This window comes from Montipora capricornis, chromosome 5, assembly GCF_036669925.1.
Source record: "Montipora capricornis isolate CH-2021 chromosome 5, ASM3666992v2, whole genome shotgun sequence".
Taxonomy (NCBI): domain Eukaryota; kingdom Metazoa; phylum Cnidaria; class Anthozoa; order Scleractinia; family Acroporidae; genus Montipora; species Montipora capricornis.
This window is the reverse complement of record NC_090887.1, coordinates 7,910,741-7,915,740: the sequence shown is the minus strand read 5'-3', so window position 1 is coordinate 7,915,740 and position 5,000 is coordinate 7,910,741. Positions and strand designations below refer to the sequence as shown.

The following is a 5,000-nucleotide window of genomic DNA, read 5'->3' as shown; positions in this document are numbered from 1 at the left end:
TTATTTCAGTGTCATTTCTTAGCCTGGGACACTGTAAACTGAAGTCAACAAATTAACGCAAATCAAATCAAACGTTGGTTTTAGGAGAGGGGAAAACCACAGTACCCGGAGAAAAACCTTTCGGAGCAGAGTAGAGAACCAACAAACTCAACCCATATATGATGCCGAGTCTGGGATTCAAACCCAGGCCACATTGGTGGGAAGCAAGTGCTCTCACCACTGCGCCAGCCCTGCATCCGAACCTGGGCCTGGTTGTTCAAAAGCCGTTTAACACTAACACCAGATTAAAAAGTTAACCAAGGAGTTTATTTCTTTACTCCTAAATGTTGTTCAACGCCGATATGCGGCAACAATTTTTACATCTGAGGGACTCAATCTTAAAAAACCAAAAATAAGGAAAAGAAACTTTCACCCAAAAGTTGAAAAAAATGAAACCAAAGTTTACGCTCATCCTGGATTATTAAAGTTAATGAGCTTGCCAACAACCGGTCCCTGATTCTGATTATAGTTACAGCAAAAACACTTTCTATACATTAACAAGCAATTTTGTTTCAGCGAATTTGTAGCTTTGGTCCGCAAAAGAACATGATTATTTTTTTATTTCTCATGGCATTACATTGTGAGTATTTAGGTGTTGCGATCATGTTTTTCTTGCTTTGTTTGTTTGTTATCGTTAACATCGTTACCATCACTAATACTGTAATGATTTGTCGTCCTGTTGTTTTTGTACATAATGGCAGTGCTAGCAATCACTTTGAAAGTAGTGTAAAAAATGTAAACAAAACAAATTTAAGGAGGTTCAGACCAGTTTCAACACTTTCAACAAACTGTAAAAAAGTAATGAAGTGATCCTCGCAATTTTCTTGACAATTTAAGCAATTGTCTCTTACAAAAAAAAAAAAAAAGAGGTAAAGTCACTGCTTACGAGCCAGAAGGCCCATCAGGCCGCACTTATCTCCGGTTTCCGTTGCATGAAGCGACTAGGAGTATTTATACTCCACCCTGGATGGGATGCTACTCCAACGCAGGGTTACCCCCAGCATTACGCCGGTACCCATTTATACACCATTTATACACCTACCCAAGAACACAACGCAATGTCCCCGGCCAGGACCCGAACCCGGACCGCTCGATCTGGAGTCGAGCGCACTAACCATGAGGCCACCGCGCCTGTCTCCTACAGACACCTGAGAAATCCAGGTGGCATCAACAGAATTTGAACCCGTGACCTCTGCGATGCTGGTGCAATAGGCCTTTTTCCATATATTCAAATTCAGCTTGATAGTGAAGCAGTGAGGACAAAGACAAAGGAAAGTGGATGATATGTAAATATTTTTCACATTCGTTCCAACGTGTTTCTATTGTTTTTGTCGTCGCTGCCTCACTATCAAGCTGAATATTTGACATTTTGAAAGTGCCCTTGGACGTGAGGAGCCTGGAACAACAAAACTGAAACAAGAGTACCATAGCTGAGACAACCCAAACCTTTACAAAAATGCTAACCTTAGGCCTTAGGGGTGTGGGGTAGGTGGTGGAAGTAGGGGGTGAGGAGTAAGGGGTGAGGGTTGAACACCAAACCCTCAGCATAGCTTAAACAACCCAAGCCTTTGCAAAAATGCTAACCTTAGGCCTAAACAATATGCTTTAGATAATGTTTAGGCCTAAGGTTAGCATTTTTGTATGGGTTTGGGTTGTTTCAGTTTTGTTGTTCCAGGCCCCTCAAGTCGAAGGGCACTTTGAGATATGGAAACAAGTCTTTACCCAAAAGACCTCTTTCACAATGGCGGCCAAATAAAATATTCTTCTGTTTTAATGCTAATACACCTTTCTAGCCTCGCTACGAAGAGCAAGTTTCAAAAGAACATTTGTTTCAAAATGAGGGCAGTAGGTCTAATTAATATAAATACAAAAAAAAAATTGTAAAGGAGGTCGCCATTTGTGAAAGTGATCTATGCTCTACCAGGAGCCCATCTGGAGCGTGCTACTTCCATACAGCGTCTGTTAAACGGCGTTTTCACAAGTAGGTTTATTTTTAGACTAGCCCTTCCCCCGAATTAGGTCAAAAAACAAAGGCAGTTCCGGTTCGGTGACCCTAAGACGTCAGCTTAATTTCTTGTAATTGGTCATCGGGCTCCTATGGGAGTCTCATTCGCGGGAAATTCAATCTAAAAATAAATCGGTCTGTGAAAACGCCGTTACACGAACACAGTAGAGTTGTAGGCTCCGGGTCATGGGTTCCTGGCTCTACCGACTGAGCAATGAATTAACCACTCAGGCCCTGTTTACAAGCAGGTAGGGTAACCCTACTACTAGGGTTACCCTAGCAGGAGGGTCAAAAATAGCCCGGGTTTACAAGCAAATTTTCACAGGTAGGGTTACCCTCTTGCTAGCGTAACCCCAGCACTCAGATAAGGTTTCCCTACCTGCTTATAAACAGGGCCTCAGTTGGAAGCAATTCACTTTGCTGGGCTCATGTGTTTCCGTGTGTGGCTTCATAGCTCAGTTGGTAGAGCATGAATTGCATCGGCATCGCATAGGTCATGAGTTTCAAAATCCTGTTGAAGCCATCTGAATCTAGAAGAGACTAGACTGCAAAACAGTCGTTTTTATTCCATTTTCGGAAGGCGCAAAGCGCCGTAAGCGTGATCCTCGCGTGTGAAGCGCGCGAGCGTCACACGCCCGTAGGGCATCTCTCCCCATTCTCCCTCACCGTTTCTACGCTCGCTCCAGACCTTTCGTTTGAATATTTACCGCGTCGTTTGCGTTCGCAAAAAATACGACTGTTTTTCAGTCTAAGAAGAGACAATTGCTCAAATTGTCCAGTTAAGTGTGACGATCCCTTCACTCCTTGGTCTATAACCCGCGTTTCGAATATTTAGAAGGGCTGAATCTACCCAACTGTTTCATGTAAAAGTTATGGTACCATGTAAAACACGAATAATTCCTTAACAAGATGCACTCATCGATGTGACCTAAAAGGTTTCCATGGCAACACAAGAAACATCTCAAAACACCTTATATTTTGTCTTTGAATGCTCATATCTCAAAAACGAACTCGGTGACCCCCCCCCCCCCCCCCAAATTGCTGTAAAGTGATTGACTTTGAGCGCTTTCCTTTTGTCAGAACTGGCCGGCCAGACGCGTCCGTTTGCAAAGAAAATGCAATAATTTGAAAGAAAAATTGAATTAACATAAAAACATAAAACAACAATAAAACCAATACAAGTTATTTACTCTTGTATCATGCTTCAGTGAACTATATATATCCATTGTTTTCATGCAAATACCCCCCTTTCCCCCACCCCCCACCCACCAACTCAAAAAAAGAACGGTTATATGGGATTTTCGAAAATAGCGAATATCCTAATGGCTAATAGCTAACAGTGGCGGATCTAGAACTGGAGGTAAGATGGAGGCCCGCTCACAAACATTTTGTTTTTGCCCTTTCACAGTTTTGGTGGTTTTGGTCCAAAAATAAAGGGGAAGGGAAGGGAGGGGGGGCGCCTCTGGGCCCCTCCCTGGAACCGCCACTGGCTAAGGTGGTGGGAGTAGGTTGAAACGAGTTGTATTCCGTGAAAATCGGTTAAACTAGAAAGGAAAAGAATGAAGGCATAAATAAAGCGAGCTAACACGAAACGAATACTCGAAAGAAAGTAGCACTTACATTCGTTTTGGAGTTGGGAGTGGAAAAACTTATGAACAGATGCTGTGTTGCTGATCTTAACTTCGCGAAAATTGACTGCCCTTGGCGCTGATCTAAACTAAAACTGCTGAAAGCAGACTGTCTAAAAGAACTGTCTGAAAGCAAACTGTCCACAGTGCGATTTTCATAATTAAGCGGGCTCCAACGGTCAAACTGCGTTATGCCTTCCATCAATCAAATTTCCGACGCCAAGTTGAGAGTTGAACCTGCGCGACATAGCCAACACGGTACATTGGTACATTCGAACTCGACGCCGATGGAAGGCGATAGAATCTATACGAATCGTTTTCCTGAAGAACCTCTAAAAAGATATTATAATGGTATTCGAGCTGTGAACTAAACAAGAAGTTCAATTCACTTTCTGGCTATTTTCGGAAATATGATTGATGGATGGAAGCCAAAGCGCAGTTTGGAAATAAACCGGACACAAATCATACTGTATACATCCCGCACGCATAGCAAGCTAAAGTTTAAATTCCAAACCGAACTAAAACCATGACTACTGATGAACAGGCCCGGGTTGCTCAAAGCATGGTTAGCGCTAACCAGCGTTAAGTAGTATGCCACGGAAACCTATAGGTTTTGAATCCTCTTAACCAACGATTAGCATTCACGAGGCTTCGAGCAACTTGCCCCAGGTGTTAGTTCTTACAATATCCTTGGTTTATTTTACTAAGGTGCAATGCATACTCAGGATTATTGAAACCTTGGGACCCGGAATTGGTTTTACTTTCAGCAGGTTTCCCATCGCGGCACGAACTACACTTCCGTCTGCAAGCAACCACTACAGCAACAATAATAACGAGAAGACCACTCCCGGAAGCGATTATAGCAATGTGCCACATTTCCAATCTTCTTTGTTTTTTCCCATCGTTTTTCACCGGGTCTTCCTGTGCGGACTCTTCGAGGATTATGGTCAAGGAGACAACTTGCAACTCTTTGGTGTCGGCGTTAGGTGACGCTGGCGTGGCCGTGACATTTACTTGCGTGACAGTCTTTGGTCGTGCATCAGCCTGAGAAGTCAGGTTAAGCAGACACGAGATGGCTTGCATCGCTTTGAGAGTGACCGACGCTGGTTGAACGACCCCGTTTATTGAAGAATGGTTGCTAAGTACCTGATTAAAACAAAAAGCAACAGTGAATGGAAATTGCTGAAGTGTACTCACTCTCTAATTATCGATAATGGAGAACAAAACTTACCTTTAGCTTCATTCACAGCATGCTACTTACACGCTGCGCGTTTGTACAACTAAGGTATCCCCCGAAGGGAAGATGAATAGTGGTGGATATATACCGA

General features: G+C 43.1%; 1 long non-coding RNA gene and 1 pseudogene across 2 annotated transcripts in view; one reads left to right on the top strand and one right to left on the bottom strand.

Annotated features, from left to right (window-relative positions):
• LOC138049340 (uncharacterized) overlaps window positions 1-380 on the top strand; it is a 30,684-nt gene extending 30,304 nt beyond the window's left edge. For both annotated transcript variants that reach the window (XR_011132367.1, XR_011132368.1), the window contains one exon: window positions 1-380. This exon is cut by the window's left edge and continues 327 nt beyond it. This is a non-coding gene — a long non-coding RNA (uncharacterized lncRNA).
• Window positions 381-3,213: 2,833 nt separating this feature from the next.
• LOC138050177 (von Willebrand factor A domain-containing protein 7-like) overlaps window positions 3,214-5,000 on the bottom strand; it is a 20,726-nt pseudogene continuing 18,939 nt past the window's right edge.